Genomic DNA, 21,536 nt, shown 5'->3' with positions numbered 1-21,536 from the left:
GTGAAACAGAGCTGACCAGTAGCCCCAATGACAAACTCTACCTACATGTATTGTATCTGTAATACCAATTAACCTATGTTGAGATGGAAGGTGGAGATAGGTGGGGAAGGTGAGGGCTGACACCTAAGGTTATCATCTGATCTCTGTGCACATGCTGACATTCATAGAAATGTACACAAGAATACACATAGATATATACAAGCACATCAAATATAAAAACTGGTTAAAAGTAATAAAATGCATGTATTTCAAGATTTGAATGAAAGAAAGTTAAATAAATTAAAAAATTGTTATGAATATTATAAATACAAGCTAATGCATCTAACATAGTGAAAGCATTCTAAAAACATTGTCACATGTCTTCTTTGTTTTTTTTAATCTAATATACTTCATGGACAATTTTATATCAGTACATACCACTTCCATTATATTATTCTAGGATAGTCTTTATAATGTTTCATGGTATTTAATTATACCAGTGTACCATAATTTATGTTTGTATCAGCTGTTATTAAACATAAATTGCTTCCAATTTGGAAGATTTAAAAAACTTATTTATTTACTATTTTATTTCATTTATGAGTATTTGTCTGCATGCATGTGTGTGGTCTACATGCATTTCTGGTGCCTGGGGAGGCCAGAAGAAATCTTCAGGTCCTCTGGAACTGGAGTTATAGATGGTCATGAGCCACCATGTATGTGTTGGGCACCAAACATGGGTCCTCTGCAAGATCTATATGCACTCTTAACCATTAATAGTACAGCTCTCTTGTTTAGATCATTTTATTTTTCTTTTCCTAATATACACCACAATGAGTCTCCTTAACTCTGCACATCTGAGTGAATCAACTGAAAAGAAATTATTTAGAGTGGAATTTCCAACATATAATTATTTTTATAGATACTGACCTTTTGTCAAATTGACCTTCAAAGAAGTTATGCCAGTTCATAGTCCTATCACCACTGTGTGAATATCTGTTTCCCACATATCTTGCTTGCCAAAGCCATATTTTGTAATTCCTTTTAGTCATTGCCAATCTGATAGGCAAAAATAACAATATCCTGCTGTTTTTAATTTGCACTTATTAAATCAATGAGTGATGTTAGCCCTCTATTCATGTAGTGCTCAGCAAGTTACATTATATTTCTTTTTCTGAACAAACACTTAATAGGTACACAATAAATATTTTTGGACAATTATATATACAGCCTGTGCTATTGTTCCTTTCATTAATCTGAATGAATTCATTATAAAGTAACAAATTAATATTCTCAATACAGCTGTTGCACTTATTTTTATATTTGTTTTTTATCTTACAATTTTTTGTGTTAATTTTGGGGAAGTCCTCATTTAGAAATTTGATCTTCATCATTTAAAAAGTCAGATTTATGATTAATTTGAAAATAATTTGTACCTTTCATGTCTTGAAAAGTTTTCTTTCATTTTTCTGAGTAAACATAAGAGTTCTTAATATGCCTTCTTTTGCCTCTGGAACATTCTTTGTGTCATACCTAAATTGCAGATCTCCCTTTGGCTGCCAGGCTCCCATCCCATCCTCTCAGTTGATAGTATGATCAACATTTGTGAAAACGTAAATGCCCTCTCCAGGAATCCTGGTCTTTGTTGACTGCCCCGGGCATACATACCTGTCCATCTTGTAGCAAGTTCAGAGGAGACTCTTTGTACAAGGTGTATGGAGGTTGGAAAGTATCCTCAGAGTAGAAATCTACAACAGAGAGTCTCAGAGAGCTGTTCTTTTATCTGTAGGAGGTGCAGCAGAGGGCACTGGGCTTTGGGTTTTCTATCAGGTGCTAACTTTAGGTAGGAAGAAAGGGACATCAAGAGTCCTTGTCCTTGATCTTTAGGATTTCTTTCAGGAATACATGCACAGACAATTTTTCTTCTTAGATTGTTTCTTCATCTGGCTTGCATTTTTTTTTTTTTTGTCCATGGTTTGACACATGAGTCAGACCTAGAGCATTTCTGACCATATAGAGCTCTCTTGGTCCTATCCAGGGTAAATGGGCTGTGGTATCTGCCTTTGGGCAAAGGTGAGTGAGTCTCCATTCCTTGGCTTTATAGGCCCCAGCCCAGCTGTGGAGACAGCTGCATCTAGTTTTTAAGCATGCTACCTCCTTTCTCTACTTCTGGGATCTGCTTTCTTAGATTTGAAGAACTCTCTCCTATTCATGATTTGCTTTATGTAAGAGGGAAGATGACACCACTTACCACCAAGATCAGGATCTTGACTGTAGACACATGGATCCTAATCTGTCCACGAGCTTGCAATCATAACAGCTTTCCCTTTCTTGATCACTTTAGGTCCCCATTTTTTCCTTTCACAGACTTCATCTTATTCTATCCTGCTAATTTTCCCTACACCAGCCCTGAGTCCATCCAATATGCATGTCTTTTCATGTGAGTATGGGTCAGATTCTGCTATGAAGGTAGAATTGTAGTAGATGTGAGAGCTCATCGGGTCTTCAAGGGGATAGGATACACGGAGGGGAAGGCCCAAAGTTCTGCTTTGGTTCAGAGCAACATTCTCTAGAAAGGGCTTTTTACTGGCCACCCAAGCAGGACTTTCATGGTTTCTAGACCACAAGTTTGGAAAGATTGGGTCGCTCTACCATGTTACCAAATCCAGTTCCATGGATAGTTAATGATTGGGCAGAGCTGGATGAGTCCAGTACAAGTGTCATCAGATGGTGATTTTGCCCAAGCTAATTGCCAACTGGTGTTTGGGACCTTTGCTGGCTGTTGGAGTCAGAACCAGGAATCCCTGCAATCTGTTTGTGATTACAAAGCTCAGCCTGCTCCACCAAAGGCCCTCTGGCACTTTTTCTCCTTGAAAACACATTCAGCGCATTTTTAGAAACCACAATGAGAAGCCCTCCCTGAGAAAGTGACTAAACACTGCTTAATATTCTGAAAGCATCAACAGCCACTGAAAAGCCAGCCATAAAAAGTTTAGGAAAGCTGACTTGGCACTGGGGGGAAGCCAGCTGTTGCTGGCCTTTGATTGGTGAAGGTTGTAAAATCCTTTGTAATGCTGCATTGTCAATGAATCCATATTAAATTTACTCCCCATCTTGCATGTTGGAGCATTCTGAATGGATCTGTCCTTCTGGATAATTTGAAGAGATAAGATATGCCATGGGACTCATGTTCCCTTCTCTCGATATTCCTCCAATATCACAGACAATGGTTTGGATTATGATCCTCCCAAAAAGGAAGTCTCAACCTCCAGTACCTTAGAATTTAACCTTCTCTGCTAACTTCCCATGGGAGACTATGATTTGGGGGATGTGGGGATGCGGGGTGGCTTGGGAGGGAGGGCTAGAAGGTCGGAGGAGGAAGGAGGTGGGATCTGTGGGTGGTAAGTAGGGTGAGTAGAAAATTTCTTAATTAAAAAAATGAAAAAAAAATTGGCATTAAAAACATAATTGTGATGAGGTCAAATTGGGCCATGATGCTTTCTGTATTCAATAGGACTGACATCATGAGAAGAGGGGAAAGGAACAGTGTGAAAGTGTGATGACAATGAAATAATTAGTGTGATATGTAACGAGTCTTTCTGTATATGGCCAGCTCCCAAATAATGACAGGGAGACTTATTATTAGTTATGAAACTCAACCTTAGCTTAGGCTTGTCCCATCACCTCTTATAACTTAAAGTAATCCATTTATTTTAATCTATGTTCTATAGTGTGGCTTATTACCTCATCTACAGAGAGGTAATACTGCTCATGCTGCTTCTTCCACATCTGGCTGGTGACTCTCCCTTTCTTCTTCCCAGAGTCCTCTATGTTTCCTGAACTTCCACCTATACCTCTTGCCTAGCTATTTGTCATTCAGATTTTTATTGCACCTATGACAGCAATACATTTCACACAGTGTACAAATATCCCACAACAGTGATACATATACAGCCATGGATCAGTGACCATCACCAGCATCACCAAAACCCACAATATAATGTGACAACTATGATGTCACTGCAGAGTTAGTTACTCTTCTCATTGCTGCGACAACATACACAACAAAGGCAACTTTGGGAAGGGAGAACTTCCTGTGGCTCATAGTTTGAGGGCACAGTTCATTATGCAGAAAGGGTTGGTGGTGGCAACAGCACTAGCTGTGGCCAGACACGTGTAAGGTGGCTGATAACATTACACCAACAGTCAGGAATAGAGGGAGGAATGCTGCTGCTCTTTCGGCTTCTTTTTATCTAGTGTGGGACCATGGCCTAAGGGATGGCACCACCCACACTCAAGGTGGTTCTTCCCCTTTATCTCTTAGGAGATTATAAATATTGTCAAATGGACAATGTAGATTAACCAGCACTTTTCTACTCTTACAATCTTATGGGACAAATATCGCATATGAAGTTCATTGTTGATTAAACCCTCTTCAGGTGAGGCATGACTGTAACTTGTATATAAAGATGAGTAAGGAAGCCAGCATCATTGAATATAGCAATCAAAGAGCAGCATAGTAACGCTAGACTGAGAAGGACATACATTAGATCACGCAGGCCATGGTGGGAAGATGCGAAATGCATTCTGAGAGCTCTGAGAAGCTATTGAAGAAATTCATTATTTTATTTTTCTTGTTACTATACGTTACTATGGTTAAGGTTTGAGGAAGACTCTGTATCAAAATGGACACATCACACAGGAATCTAGATTCTGATCTGGTTCTATCTGTGGATAGTTTATGTGCTCTTATTTCATATGTTATTGAAACTACGTCATGACTTATTAATCACACATAGGAAAACAGGAATAGGCATAAGGACTAAAGTTTTGTGTTGAGGACCTATTGCAGTGATGTGTTCTCTCTCCAAACCCACATGCTAAAATTCCAACAGCAGTAACTCAGCATCTGGGGGAAAAGCTCTTCCAATAATGGGTGTTCAAGTTAAAGGGAAGTTTTTTCAAAAGGCCTGGAAAGACGCTATTTGAATGTGTGCACTAAAGTGTGATCATATAAAGACACAGAGAGATGGCAGCTATGTGAAGGCCTTCAGAGAGGCTCTAAAAGAAACTAACTTGATCTTAGATGTCTCAAGAATCATGAGAAAAGAAAATATATTTTGTTTAATCTTCACAGCAGTATTTTGTTTTACGTTCACCAACAAACTAATAAAGTAATTGAGTAGGTTTGAGTGCACTGAGAGGTAGGGAGAGTAGTGACTGACTATCAGGAGTTTTGTTAGTGCCATGTTCAGAATGAGATGCCTATTATGTGACCAGCTGAGGCCTCCTGGTGCTCTGTGAAACACTGCACATGGGTGCTATTGTTATCACTGGGGCAGAGCACAGTTTCCCAGGAGAGTGGGGAGAGGATCTAGGCAATCCTGCATCAGGTTCTGTTAAGCAGATGCTGCAGAGAGACTGAGAAAGCAGCCCTGTCATATCAGAGGATTTAGAAAAAGGTGGTGCCGGTGCCCAAGAAAACTTAAAAAAAAAGAAGTGATTAGTTGGGTGTGGTGGCATATGCCTATAATCATCATACATGGGGAGGAAAGGCAGCTTGCACTACATGGTGAGCTCCAGGCCAGCTAAAGCTGTATAGTAAGACCCTGTCTAAAATTTAAGAAGAAAGAAAAATGCCTTCAAATGCCATGGAGCTTTTGTATAATTAATAAGCTGAGAAAGATAATTGGGCACTAAAGTTGACAAGATAGAGCTTGTTAATGACCTTGAAGGAGTATTTTCAGTGGCAAGATGATGAGGGTATTTTGTTTTTGTTTTTTATCTAAAATGGATAAGACAAAAAGAAAAGTCTGAATCTAGAATTGTGCCTTTGAGGAAATATGTTTTTAAGGTAAGTAAGAAATGAAGCAGCAGCTAACTGGTGACAAGGGATGAGGGGAAACATTTTTGTTGTGGCTTTATTAGGATACATTTGAGTGCTGTTGGGAAAAGTCTAAGAGATTTGTAAGTATAAAGATTTAAGTAGTGAGAAAGTAATATTGCAGAAGAGATAATCGCAACATCACCCATCATTTAGCATGTGAGAACAGGTAGAATTCAGGTCAAAAGAGTGTCCCCAGTCCTCTGGCTCCAGTGTCTTCTGCAAGACTTACTGTGAAGTCGAATTTCCATTGTAATAGTATCAAGAGGTGAGACCTTCAAAGGGTGGTCGGGTCACAAGGCTCTGCTCCAATGGATGAATGGAATACTGCATTACCACAGGATTGCATCAGCCGCAGTGAGACTGTCTCTGATGGAAGTGTTAAGTTCATCCATACCTGTCCTCTTTGTCTCCTATGCCCTTCCATCATGCAGGCCTTTGCCAGATGTTAGTGCCTTGCTGCTCATGGGTTCCTACAAAACTTCTATGATGAGATTTTATGCATTCTGTTACAGCAGAAAAAGTAGACCAAGGCAGACGGGAACATGAATACTTATCCACTTAAGAAGAGCTGGCTGGGCGAGGTGGTACATACCTTTAATGCCAGCATTTGGGAGGCAGAGACAAGCAGACATCTGTGAGTTCAAGGCCAGGATGGTCTACAAAGCAAGTTCCAAGACAGTCAGGATAGTCTCTCACTCTGTCTCAAACAAACAAGTCAGAAACGTTCAGATGGGGGAATGTAGGGTAGTAGACTTGCTTTTAGGAAGATTGGGGACATGAAAACATACTTGCATTAAAAAAAATCCCTCATTCGCTGAGAACTGGAGAAAAAGAGTTAGTGTTTGTTATAAGATCTAGGAAGAAAAAAAAAAACTGGTATCCCCCAAAGTGAGAAAATATGCTTAGTGAAGAGGTAAGCCAAGGTTTGGTAAACAGGGTTGAGGGGTTATCTGGCTGGTGAAAGTTTGTGCTCATAAGTTTAAAATGAGACCAGTGATGGTTTACCTTAGCAATATCCTTATTTATGTGTATCCTTACTTAGGTGAAGCAACAATGCATTTAATGGGACCCAGTTATTCTTTTCTGTGGAATAGGATGAGAGAAGGAGAAACTAAGTGGAGGGGGTGAGCAAGAGTGCCCTGTAACTGTGAGCACAGCTTCAAGAAGTGGCATGGCCTGCCTATGGAATGCTGGGAAGGCTCCTGTGTTCATATGTTGGTTCCCCAGTGTAGCAAGTTTCAGAAATGGGCCCAGGAGTGGTTGCTTCATTAGAGTTCTGACCTTAACAGTGAAATAACCTGTCTGTAGATTCAGAATCTGAAGGGTGACTGGGAGGTGACCAATGCCCAAGAGGCTGGACCAAATTGAAGGGAGTGGACTCTTGGGAGCTTATATCTTAATGGTTTTTCTACTCTCTTTTCTCTGTTTCTGTCCTCCCTCCTTCCCCCTTTCTCACATTTGTGGTTACTTGAGGAAGAGCTGCGTCTTGCCACACCCTCCCCACCATGATGTTCTGCTTTATTGTAGATCCATAGGGATGAAGGTAAGTGGAAACGTCTACAATTATGAGTCATAACACGCTTTTCTTCTTTTGGCCACCTCTTGAAGCTGTGCTCAAAAATGCTCTTAGGTATTTTGTTCTAGTGACGGTAAGTTACTGACAAGATGGGACAGGGACTGAATGAAGGCTTAAGAGGAACATTCTGCTGTGGGGCCACTAGATTGATCTTCCAGTGGAACCAGAAAAGGGACACTGCACTGAGAAGTGAGCTACAGATATAAAGGTGAGGGAACGACATCTTTTAATCAGAGGTGGGCTGTTGTTGGTATTCACAGACCAGATGTGGAGCATATGATTAGGCCTCTTAGGCAGGAGAGGCTAAGAATACCACAAATCCAGGAAACCATAGTATAACATGTATATGTTAAAGTCACCAAGAAAGGTACCTAGAACTGACATCTGAATTTTATTCCTTAAATATGTTCTTCCTGATGTCTTCTCTTAGTCAATGTTGACTTGCTCATACCTCAAACTTGGGAACAGAAATGAATCATCTTTCTGACTCACATTGAATTCACTAGTAAGTCCTAGTGGATACACCTTCAAGATATACACAGAACCCAGCTACTATCTATAACACGAATTGCTAAATGTCTTATTAATAAAACAAAACAAAACAAAAACTCAGAGCCAGATAGTGGGGTGAAAGCTGAAAGATCAGGAAAACAGAACAAGTCACAGCCAACCTCACCTCGCCAACTCCTCAGTCAATCCTGTTTCCACAAATCCTCAGATTGAAAGCCTCTGAGTCCTCACCCCTGAGGGTCTCAGTTGAACTGCTGTTTAGTTCCTGTCTCCTCATGCCTTACATACCTTTCTCTGCCCAGCCATGTCACTTCCTGGGATTGAAGGCATGTGTGCTTCCCAAGCAAGACATGAGATCTCAAGTGCTGGGATTAAAGGTGTGTACCGCCATGCCTGGCTCTGTTCCCAGTGTGGCCTTGAACTCACAGAGGTCCAGATGGCTCTCTGCCTCCCGAGTGATAGAATTAAAGGTATGTGCTACCACTGCCTGACCTCTATGTTTAATATAGTGGCTGGTTTTGTCCTCTGATCCCCAGATAAGTTTATTACACAACATATTGGGGTATACACAATACATCACCACAACTATCACTTGAAATATCTGTCTCCCAAATTAGCACAATAACTTACGTGTTGGTTACATACACCCTCCTCTCCAAACCAAACAGTAACTTTACACTCACCCGAACTGATTTCCACAGTCTGTCAACTGCACTTTCCCCGCAACTCTATCTTCTTGCTTTTTCTTCTCACCCTGAGACCGCCATATTGGCTGTCTTAGGTAGGATTTCTATTGTTGGACAAAACACCATGACCAAAAACCAAGTTGGAGAGAAAAAGGATTATTTGGCTTGCACTTCCATATCACTTGCTGTTGATCATGGAAAGAAGTCAGGACAGGAACCCAAGCATGGAAGGAACCTGGAGGCAGGAGCTAATGGAGGGGCCATGGAGGGGTGCTGCTTATTAGCTTGCTCCCCATGGCTTGTTCAGCCAGTTTGTAGAACCTAGGGCCACTAGTGAGGGATGGCACCAACCACAATGGGTTGGTTCTTCCTCCACCAGTCATAATTAAGAAAATGCCTTATAGCTGGATCTTATGGAGGCATTTCCTCAGTTGAGCTTCCCTCCTTTCAGATAACTCTAGCCTGTGTCAAGTTGACATAAGACCAGCCAGCACGCTGACATTCTTGAATAGTTGGGAATTTTCAACTGTGTGATGATTCTGCCTGGAATTCTCTTTCTGAACACATGTGTGTGACCTGCTTTGACTCCTGTCACTTTGGCAAATTGTTACCATCTTAGTGCATTTATTTTTCCTTTGTCTGTTGCTATAAACCAACCCATACCTAGAACTGTCCCTGACTCTAAATATTTGTAGAAAGAAAAGAAACGTATTGCAGAAGGAATAATGACAGAGAGTGAAACAAGGATGTAGATTCTAGCCTGTCTAGTAAAGAAAGGGCTACAGTCAAGTGAGTGCTGGATAAGGACAACACACTTGCATTAGCCAAAGGTTACTTGGTGGCCCAAGTTTTAGCAGGAGCTGCAGCATTAGGGTGAGACTTGAGGAGACTTAGTCTGAAAAGCACACTGAAAGTAAGTGGCATTTTCTAGCTTTGGTCCTCTGTACTTGTTAACAGAAGAAAGCGACTGGAACATACAAAAGGCTGAGGGTCTGGAGAAAGATTTAGCTGATGGATCTCAGAGAAGTGCAGAGGTCAGAATGCTGTGAGAAACTCAGAACCACACAGTCACTTTGGAAAACAATATGGCGTATTCAGTTAAATATATACTTTTCAAAGCAACAACAAGGTCATTTGCAGGAATTTATTCAAGATAAATGAAAACATATGTCCATACTATAATTTGTCTATTCTTAGCAGCTTTGTTCAAAATAACTGGAAACTGGACCTAACCCACATATGTATCAGCTGGTTGTGGAGAAATGAATCCTGGCATATTTTTGATAGTGTTCATGAATGAAGATATTGTGGACTCTGCAACACCACAGAAGTTCTCAGAACCACTGTGCTAGGAAAAACTACAGCACATTGTACCACTTTTGTTTATATAAAACTGCTCCTCTGTGGGAGGGGCTATGAGGAAAGGTGACAGGAAGCAGATCCCTGGTTGGCAGGAGTGGGTGTGGAGTAGAGAGTGACAGCGTTCAGGGGGCTATAAAGTTGCTCTGGGGGGTAATGGAAATGGTCTGCTGAGGGTAGTGGTATGTACACAACTGTATTTATTTGTCAATCATCTAATTTCACACTTGTGATTTGTTAAACTATATTTGAGATTGATCAAAATAATGTGCATTTATGCTTTATGTTTCTATGTCCTTCACTGGGATAGAAAACATAAGCTTCTTAAAGGCAGCATGTAGAATGAGTATCTTATTTACTGGTGTAAACAGAGTGTGGATATTTATGAAATGAATACAAGTTCCATTTTTCTGACAATAGGTATGAACTAAAATATTTCTATGATTAAATTTAACCTTTACCTTTTAACTTTTGTCAAAACTTAGACAATACACTTTGTGTCCCTCAACCTTGGTATTCTAATATATCAGGTTGAGAATAAAATGGAATTAATTTTAATCTGGTTATTATGAAAATGAAATGATACACTACATGGTCTTTTGTGAGAACATAATAAATCACACCAAATTATTATTATTACCATCATAATCATAATTATTTTATATGACTATTTTTATATTAACTTCTATGACTGTCAACTATATATATCATTAATATTGTACATATCTTTTTTATTAATAAATTTCATACTCTGACATTTCATACCTGTATCTAATGAATTCTGGTTGCTTAGCTCTTCATCTTCTTTTCTTTTTTCTCCAAACCCCGCCAGTCCCCCTCCCTTTCAAATCTCTCCCTTATTCATTACTTTTTAAAATTTTGTGTTCCGAAGAGTTGAACCGGGGCCATCTAAGCGAACCTGGGTTTGGAAATATCCGTTGGAGCCCATTGGGCTTATACAACTGTATTTTTAACCTCTTCCTCTCCCAGAATCTGTTAGTTACAGCAAGACTTAAGGCCCCATGATCCTCTTCATCATTCATAGCTGAGTAGTAGGAGTACTTGACTTGCATGGGCTGGATGCTACTAGGCAAAGCTGCTGTGAGTTCATGGTTGCCAAGGCAGTGGTTAGAAGATGGCATTCTTAATCTTCCATCTCTTGAATTCTTTCTGGTTCCTTTGCTATGGTGCTCCTCAAGCCTTTAGAGGGGTGGGATAAATCTCTTGTTCAGGGTTAAGCCCTCAACTATCTATGCTTTATTCTCTGTATCTTAGGAAGCTATAGACTTTTATATTTACCTTGATTCACTGCAAGGAGAAGCTTCTCTGATTAAGGCTGAAAGTAGCCATTGCCTGGTATGGAAAAGGTGGTTTGATGAGAGATAATTTAGCTAAGCAATAGTATTAAGTCCTTCATTGAGTCAAAGACCTCTTCAGCCATGGGTTTTGGGTTAGTTTTATAGTACTATGAATCCTCATGTATCCTCATGTGGAGCAGATCTCAAATTAGGGAACAGTTGATTACCCTACCAATAGCTGTGCCAGTATTACACCAATAAGCATTGATGAAGTTAGTACTCATTAAATACTTATTACCATCTTTCCTCATACTTTTCCTGGAATTGATGCCCTGTGTACATGCTCTCTCTCTCTCTCTCTCTCTCTCTCTCTCTCTCTCTCTCTCTCTCTCTCTCTCTCACACACACACACACACACACACACACACATCTTTTATTTTTCCTTTTATTTAAAATAAATATCTGTCCCATAACATATCCTGATTGTGGTTTCTCCTCCCTCTACTCCCAGTCTTACTCAACTCCCCTTCCATCCAAATCCTCATTTCTGTGTCTCATTAGAAAACAAACAAGCTTCTATGAGATACTAATAAAATAAAATATAAGAAAAACAAAAACTAGCACATTGGAATTAGATAAAACAAACAGAAGGAAAAGAGCCCAAGAGAAGACACAAGAAACAGCGACCTACTCATTCACACACTTGGGAATACCATAAAAACAAACAAACAAACAAACAAACAAACAAAACTGAACTGGATACCATAATATATACACAAAGGACCTGTAGAATAAAGAGAGAGAAATAAATATATGGATAAAATGAGATAATAAAAGATAAAAGGTAAAATTTTTTAAAAAGGAGGAGCCTTAACAGGACATTGAGACAAGGAGTCTCTAAAGATATCATTGAGTTCATTTTCTGTTGGTCATCTACTACTTGGCATGCAGCTTACTTTAAGAATGGTTTGTTTCAGGCTGAGTGTGCTGGCACACCCCTTTAATCACAGCACTTGAGAGGTAGAGGTAGGTGGATCTCTGTGAGTTTGAGGCCAGCTCAGTCTACAAAGTGAGTTCTGGGACAGCCAAGAATATGACACAGAGAAACCATGTCTCAAGGGAAAAACAAAAAGAGTAGTTCTCTTAGTGATACTCCCTGGAGGAAGCTAAAATTTCCCCTCTAAGTGGTTATCAACTAGACGTTGCTTCTGGGTTAGGGATGGGGAAATGTGTCTACTTCTTTCCGATCTAGGGCCCCATCTGGTGCAGACCCATGCAGGCCCTGAACATGCCTCAGTCTCTGTGAGTTCTTGTGTGTATCAGTCTTAGTAATTTCTTGGTGTCCTCCATCCCCTCTGGCTTTTAGACTCCTTTTGCCTCCTCTTTTGCAGGGTTGCCTGAGGGGAGAGGTTTGTTGGAGACATCTTTTGGGCTGAGAGTTCCAAGGTCTCTTGCTCTCTGAGTCATGTCTGGCTGTGGGTCTCTGTGTTTTCTCCCATCTACTGCAGGAGGAAGCTTCTCTGATGATGGTTGACATTGTTTTTTCCTAAGTTTTTTTTTTAAAGCTATCTTTTAAACCTGTGCCAGTATAGACAGGAAAATGCAAGCAAATGTACTCATTTGCTAAGAGCATTGTTTAGAAAGAGGTACTACTTCAAAACACATTTTTAGAAGCCTTGAAGGAAAGATGAAGGTAACCTATAATATAAAGACAACTTTTGCAAACATGAACTGGCATACAGCAAATGATTAATAGTCTAAAAATGAAAATGTCAAGCTTATCATCTAAATATTAGCTAGTGGACTTCAATTTATTTCAGCTAAGGATCGACAGTCATGCGTGAGACAGAAGAAGAATACCTCTGACACCACAGATCCCCTCTAAATATCAAGATCTCCTTAAACAAGACATCCCAAGCCCAGGCAGGCTAATTAATAACCCATTACACAGGGAGCATTTGCTTGTTTTAATTACTGGAAACTTCAATTAAGTCTCTTCCACTGTGAAAGAAAACCATAGCAAGACACCCAAGCCTGTTTCTCAGGTAATGGTTTGTGGTTGCTGTTCTTAGAAATCCTGGTACCTGGTGGTGACTCAGTGTTCAAGGAGAGGCCAGGGAAGAAAACAAAACTGACCAGGCACTCCCACAAGAGGGGAGGGGCAGGCTTTGTCTAAGCAAGCATGACGGCTAAAATCCAGGCTCCATTCCTCTCTCTATAAAACTTTCTACTTCCTTCTTTTTGCTTCTAGAGTACTGTTTGATTGTTGTTGCTTATCAAATATCTATCCACAGGGGCTCCTCTTAACTCTTCATGTGTCTCTATCACCCTTCCCAGAGAACGAGGCCTACTTTCACCTCAGCTATCTGAAGTTCCCTGATTTCTTAGGATGTTCCATGCTTTGTTTGGAACCATGTTGCTTTATGACCATGTTGCTTCTCTCCAAAATTTTGTTCAACTTTTCTTCCCTGGAAACCAAACTCAGTATTTAGGGATGACTTCAGTGTTGTCTACCTGGAAAAAAAATCTCCCGTTTCTGCCACACCCAGGTGTCACTCTGGGATTGCCTATGGCTTCTTTGCCAGAGAGCTCAGGCACTTGCTTGACCAGTTACCTGCATCTGGAAGAACAACTCTTTCCTGAAAACAAGCCCTCACCCTACCTTGGGCAGACAACATCTATGAGGACAGATCTCAGGAGGATAAATACAGAAGCAGTGTGAGTCAAAGGGTGGAACTCGTGAAAGAAAGGAGAATAAATTTCAAGTGTACCTTCCTAGTACTTGAAGGCCAGTAGGTGAACAGACGGTTTTATAGTGACCTTTGTTGCTCATAATCATTAAAGACAACACAGAACAGAAAGTTTGGAGTGGGCATTGCCCTTCTAATTTTAGTACAGCCCATGGCCAATGTGGGCAATAGCCACTGCACATGTGCCTCTGCTGTCAGAAGACCATCTTTCCTTGCTTAGAATAGCTCAAGAAGGCCTCATGCTTGTAAAAGGATATATGTCCATGGAAGTGTAGAAGTTGGTGTTCTTTCTCTACTCACATGAGTATCAGGAACAATGGAGTATCTTTGTCTGTTTGGATTGTATAATGATATTGGTATTAGTTACTTTTCTGTTGCTGTGATAAAACACCATGACCAAGTGTCTTAGTTAGGATTTCTGTAGCCATGAAGAGACACCATGATCATGGCAACTCTTACAAAGGAAAAACATTTAATTGGGGTGACTTACATTTACAGAGGTTTAGTCCATTATCATCAAGGTGCGGCATGGTGCTGTGCAGGCAGACATGATGTCGGAGAAAAAGCGGAGTGTCCTACATTCTTGGCTTGTAGGCAACAGGAAGTGGTCTGTGACACTAGATGTAGCTTGAGCATATACGAGACCTCAACGTCCATCCCTACTCAGTGACACACTTCCTCCAACAAGGCCATACCTACTGCAACAAAGCCACATCTCCTAATAGTGCCCCTCCCTTTGGGGGCCATTTTCGTTCAAATCACAACCAAGGTAACTTATAAAAGAGTTTATTTTTGACTTAGTGTTCCAGATGGCTAGAGTCCTTAATGACAGAGCAGAGGTATGGTGACTAGAGCATGAGATCTCTCATCCTTCACCGCAAGTAAGAAGCACAGAGAGCGAATTATAAGGAATGTGAGGCCTTAAGCTCTCAAAGCCCATCCCAGTGATATACTTCCTCTAGGAAGGTCATACTTCCTAAATCTCCATAAATAGTTACTAACTGGGGACCAAGTGTTCAAATGCCAAGAGTATGGGGGAACATCTCATCCAAATGACCATAAAACCATACACAATATGGGTTATAAATAATAGACAGTTCTCATACTTGTGTACATTGGGAAGTCCAGGATCGTGAATTAGTGGCTGTAGTTCTTCCTGGCTTGCTTATCCTATATTGACTTCCCTCCATGAAGTCTCTTTACACTGCAGTTGTATAAAGTTTCCTGGATTCTCAGGCCATTGCACATTCTTGCTTGGCTTCAGACTTTTGTCCATTCTAACTATCTATAAAATCACTCTCTTTTTATGAGTCCTTATAGGTGCACAGATGTCTCTCAGGCATATTTCATAAAAATACTAATCCAGCTTATGGGGGACTCTATTCCGTTGATCTCATAATCCTAAAGGCTGTTCTTCCTAGATTTACAGCTTGGAACTGTGCTTTCAACATATAAATATTAGTAGAACACAAATCGTCATCTCACAGTAGGGAATATTTCTGCATTTTGAAATATTTGAAAAGAATTTTAAGGGATTGAGCTATTATGATAAGTTTTAGGAGCCACAGTCCACCCTGGGGCACTTTATTGAACTGTTGGACTGAAAGAGTTTAGAAGCACACAGCTGTACATTGCTAAGTGTGCTCTGTGTCTGGGGAAAGAGTGAGTGACAGAGATTCTATGCTTAGCTCTTCCCTGTGGGTAAAGGTTATAGGTCAGTACTGGATGTTGAAAGAACATAGAATTCTTACTGGAATGGGAGGCTGTGGATTGGTGGTTTGTCAGCAAAATGTCAACAGTTAAATTTCAGACACGTTTCCTTTGTTTTATCACACAGTTATTCATTTATCTATTTATTGAATCTCTGTCCTTTGGAAGGCAGTGCTCTAGGTATTGGGATAGAGTAAATAAGGGAGAAAGATGCTTTTCCTACTGGGGCAGAAACTTGATGGGATATGATGCACAAATTCAAATGCGAAAAGAGATACATAATTATTTCAGGTCACAATAACAACCATTCAAGAAGTGAAGGTGAGTATTTTGCTAGTGTGGCATGAGATAATTTGTATAGTTACTGAAATGGGGGTATTGAGCTGAAATATAATATACAGTGCCAGTCATGTGAAGATATGTAGGTGGTAGATTGCACACATTAAAGGCAGCAGGTTCATATAGAAAGAAGACCACATAGTCTCCTTTAGGAGAGTATGAGGGGAAGGGTAGGAGAAATAATGACAGAGGCCAACATCTTAATGCTTCCATGAAGAGTCTGTGTTTGAAATGTTAACAAAAGTATTAGAAAACTCATGCAATATAGAATGTGACTTACCTTTTAGAATGATATCTATCACTTCAGGGAGAATAAATTATTCCTTGAGGAAGGGGAAGAATACACTTTTGGTATTAGTGAAATTACAAACCATGATGCATTATTGCTGTTTGGGTCATCTCACTAGTCATGAACTGGTTGGATTGAGGCTGTTTAGTGGGTAGATGGGGGAAGGTTTTATTACTTACAGCACATAGATTTATATTTTTTACCCCATGAAGATCATCCCATCACAAGCCCGTGTTCATCTTTGTGGGGTCATGCTGAAGTTCCCTGTAGTGCTGGTGGAGGCATCAGAGCAAGCCCCGCCCCCCCTGTCCACCCAAGCCCAGTAAGACGGCAATCAGGCCCCTGACAGTTATGGCCCTGGGGTTTGAGTTGTACCCAGCAGCAAGAGGGACTTTGGGAACAGAATCAAAGTGGTATTCTTATAGGGAAGAGTGGAGACAAACTACATCATCACCAAACTCTGCAGAGCAATGGTCAGAGAAACAGAGGAAAAGAAGAGCTGTGTGTCATACACTTACCACTGAACTGCCATAATTTCATTTGTCTAGTCATTCAGGAATGTAGGATGACAGCAAAGACTAAAGACTCACATCCTCATATGGCATGGTATCTGGCACCTAGTGCCCAGTAAACCCTCACTGAGCCAATAAGTGGATGATGAAACTTCTTATTGAAAAGCATTGTCATGAATACTTAGGATTTTTTTTTTTTTGACTCACTAAGCAAGTGTGGAGGAGACATGATTTGAGTCAGGATTTTTTTTCTTCTATTTTTATGTCTTAGTAAGTACGCTTCTTGATCACTAGATCTTCTCCCACAGTGGCCTCTTGAGCCCCTGGCCTTGAACGATGCAATTCATATTGGCTAGAGGGAAGGCGTATGCATTGGCACAAAATGTGAATTTGCCTATTAACATTCTCACAAAGAATGTGGTGCGCCTCAGAAATCAGCGTAGAGGTTCAGCAAGGGCCCTGGTCAGCACATTCTTCGAACCCTTGGAAAGGGCAAGCACAGAATATTCATAGCCATGAAGAAAATGGGCTCATATAAATGCATGAGAGTGTGTGCAGCGAGTGAGGACTTGGATGAAAAGAGCAGTGTTTACATACTGTTACATGGAAAATATTCACACCTCATCAAATCATCAGTCTTGTTTGCTGGCAACAGTAGGAGCTTCCCCTGTAAGGCAGTAATAGCTCTCAGCAGAGAGTGGTGCATAACATCTATTAATCCTTCCCAGATCCTAGCGAGGTGGGTGGTGAGGGTGCACATTCCTGTCTTTTCAGAGGACAGCAGAATGACATTGGCCTTCCTCATTCTCTGCTTCTTAGAATGACAGAGGATGTTTGCAACCTCTCATTCAAGTCTGTGGCTCTGCCCTTCCTAATGTTACTTGGCCTCCTGCCCTTGAGATCCTGAGGAAATGGAGCCCCAGATGGGGAGAGCCAGTTTGTCAAGGCCTCTCAGCTGTTTAGTTGAAAACCCAAGACCGACTTACTACTCTTCTACCCAGAGAAAGGAAAGATATACAGTAATAGTGCATGCCTTGTGTCTGCATGCCTAGAACAAGCATTGTGCTGTTAGTGTTCCAGCAGTTGCTGCAGCAACCTTTTGAGGCTGCCATTGTTACTATCGTCAGTACCTTTGTCCAGATGAAAATTACAAAGGTAGAACATAAGCTTTCCAGATCTTAAGTGTGAGTTGTTTGATGCTATAGCTGATAAGGACATTACAGGGTCCTCTGCAATGTGCCCACTGGGGAGATGAATATAGTGTGGATGGTTTCTTCTTTTTGAACTACTTTTTTTGAAAATTTTATACATGTATATAATGTATCTTATTTGTATCCTCCCCTCATTGTCTCCCTAGAGCCCTCTCAGGGATTTCTCCCCTCTGATCTTCAATACATCTCACTTCTAACTTTGTGTCCTTTATATTGTAACACACCAAGACAAATTAGTGCTGCCCATGTACACATGGGTATGAAGTCACCCATTTGGGTGTGGGAAACCTACAAGTGGCTACTCCCCAAAGAAGAGTGACTCTATTTCCCCACAACAATCATCAATTGCCTGTAGTTCCTCAGGTTGGGCTTGAGAGGCCTAACCCTGTAGCATGAATCTTAAAAGTTCTTATTGATAAAATCAAACCCGAGGCCAGTTATTGGGGTGAATACTGGAAGGTCAGAGAGACAGAACAAGCCACAGCTATCTCATCTTGCCAATTCCTCAGCTGGTCCTGTTTCCTCAGACTGGAAGCTTCTGTGTCCTCATCCCAATGGCTCTCAGCTGAACTGCTGATTCAAAGCCTGAAAGCTTAACCAGCCGAATGCTTAACCAACCACATGCTTAACCAGCCAAATGCTTCTAGTTTCTGGTCCTCACACCTTATATACCTTTCTGCTTTCTACCATCACTCCCTAGGATTAAAGGCTTGCTTCCTGGGATTAAAGGCGTGAGTCACCATGCCTGGCTGTTTCCAATGTGGTCTTGAACTCACAGAGATCCCAGATGGATTTCTGCCTCTGGAATGCTAGGATTAAAGGCGTGTGATATCACTGCCTAACTAGTGGCTTTTCTGTTCTCTGACCACAGATAAGTTTATTAAGGTACACAATATTTTGGGGAACACAATACCACCACATAACCCCTCTACGCTAATTTTTTTCCTGGCTTGGGTCGATCTTGTGCTAATAACCATGGCTGCTCTGAGTTTATGTAGACAAACCACATGTTTTCTCAAGGGAACTTTTTATCCCTTGGCTCTCTGATTGTTTCTGCTCCTCTTTCTCACTGATCCCTGAGCATTAGTGGGTGAAGTAAGTGTGTGTGTGTGTGTGTGTGTGTGTGTGTGTGTGTGTGTGTGTGTACTTGTTGTTCCTATGGCAGAATACACACTGTGTGTCTTCTCAGTGCATTTAACATTTACAATCTTTATTAACTTTACCAATTGCAACAAGGAGTCTCTGACTAAGGTTGAGAACAGTATAAATCTATGGATACAAACAAAAATATTTAGAAAATAGTTTCCACAGTAGGACCACTAAGGAAAACATCAGTAAGTTCTCCACTTGGGCTTCTGACTTTCCTAGTCACGGGCTTTGATGATGTTTCACAGACCAGGTGGGCCTTCGCTCCTGTCGGGCAGGCCTCAAATCTAATCACAACAGCAAAATAACAGGAATAGGAGACAAGTTATCCTGGAATAAATGTACCTTCTACCATTAGACCGGTGGCAACATCTTGCCCAGCAGGCCCAGCATTGATTATGGTGCTTCTTTCTTGATAGATCCATCAGATTAAAAAGGCAAACCTGGATTCAAATGCAGATATTGTCCCTGCTAGATGGGTGTCCTCAGTGTGTTAGAAAGCATGCCCAAATCTCAGTCCTTTCATTCATTAGAGAAGTAAATGAAATATGCCAGAGCAGGGTATGTGGGTGTGAAAGCACAATGGAAGAGTATAGAGACAGAGCCTGTGTCACTAAGGGACTCTCTGGCCTTGCTGGCTCCCTCTGCCCCTTCCCTGACAGCTAATTATGTTTTTAATAACCCTGTGAGAGAACAGGATGGCAATTTCTGTATAGCCCTGGCTTCCTTGTCCTGAGTTGGTATATTTATAGTATTCTCAGTGATTAACATCTTACCTGTTGATTTTCATTAATTATCAGAGCCAACTAACAGGGTTCTAATTCTCAAACATCACATGGATTGTTGGAATTTCTTGGTCACAGGAATTATTTGATTAGCCCATGGACTACTGAGTGCATTTAGAAAAATATTTCTTTTATTGTTTGAGATTATAATTATATAATTTTCTCTTTTCCCTTCCTTTGACTAAATACTTCCATATACTCTTCCTTGCTTTCTTTCAAATTCATGACCTCTATTTTTCATTATTTGCTGTTACAAGCATATATGTTTATGTATATACACACATATATTCCAAAACACATAAATGAAACCTGCTCAGTCAATATAGTGTTACTTGGATATATGTTTTCAGGAGTGACCATTTGAAATTGGATAACCAGTTGGTATGCTCTTCCCTGGGGAAGGCTGTTTCTCCCACTCTCAGTACTCCTTATTTGCTTGAATTTCTTTGTGTGCATTTTGAACATCTAGGTACTACATGGGATGCTGAGAGAAAGGTTGAAGAAACCACATCAACACTTGTGAAACTTTGCAATGTATTTTCTGTGCCAAATCTTCACCCATGTGTGGTGGGAATAAGACACAGAAAGGTTCAAGAAGACTAAATGAGCTGATGGATATATAGTGCTTACTCAATGCCTGGCATATGGAGTAATGGTTTGGTAAGCATTTAGGACACTTTCTTTGTTTACTACTATGGTGAATAATGATTTTCAGTGTTTATTCTTTGCACATATTATTTCTTGTTTTGAACTTCTTGCCTACCCAAATGTTGAAAAGAGATTCTGGCATTCCCTTGTATTGTGTTCTGGACTCTTTACAGTTTTGCCTTTCACTTTATCCTGGAATTGCTTTCTTTATGATATATATATATAGGGGTCAAATTTCATTTTTTGCATGAGTAACCAATTGCTATAAGAGTATTTATGAAGTAGTTTATCTTTTGCCATTGATATTCAATGCCATAAATCAAGTTTCAATAGATGTGTGGGTCTATTTTTCTCACTTCTCTTTCTTCTCATGACATCAATATTAAGTCTTATCAATGATCATGATATAGCACTTAAATTTTGTTTTTTAAATGTTTTTCAATAGATTTTAAAAGGTTACCCAATAAAGCCCTTTTGATATCTGCTAGGTTTATGTCTAAATGCTTTGTATTTCATGCTGTTATAAACTGTTTCTCTTTTTACTTCAACTTTGTTTTTTGCTCATTTTAGTATTAATTTGTATTAAGGACTCTGACATCAATTTGTAGATTTTGGTTTTGCTGTATTCAAAATCGTATCATCTGTGAATAATGAGAGTTTTATTCTTTCATTATTTTAGAAACTTGTGATTTATGGTCTTTTTTTGTGACTTAGTATTCTACTGCAACCTTCAGCAACATCAGATGGAAGAAGAGATACACTCTATCCCCTTATTTCTGATATGAATACTCATTGGAAGCCTGCTCTAAAACTGTGTTTCTCTAAACAAGATTTTTTTTTTCCTGCCAATC

General features: G+C 40.2%; 1 long non-coding RNA gene across 1 annotated transcript in view; it reads left to right on the top strand.

The window, feature by feature from the left end:
- The window catches only part of LOC121832748 (uncharacterized), a 256,194-nt gene that overhangs the window by 146,323 nt on the left and 88,335 nt on the right, over window positions 1-21,536 (top strand). The window contains exon 2 of the long non-coding RNA XR_006076453.2: window positions 7,344-7,409. This is a non-coding gene — a long non-coding RNA (uncharacterized LOC121832748). The remainder of the gene's footprint in view (window positions 1-7,343; window positions 7,410-21,536) is intronic.

The sequence above is a fragment of the Peromyscus maniculatus genome, chromosome 10 (assembly GCF_049852395.1).
Source record: "Peromyscus maniculatus bairdii isolate BWxNUB_F1_BW_parent chromosome 10, HU_Pman_BW_mat_3.1, whole genome shotgun sequence".
Taxonomy (NCBI): domain Eukaryota; kingdom Metazoa; phylum Chordata; class Mammalia; order Rodentia; family Cricetidae; genus Peromyscus; species Peromyscus maniculatus.
This window is presented reverse-complemented; position numbering and strand designations above follow the sequence as displayed.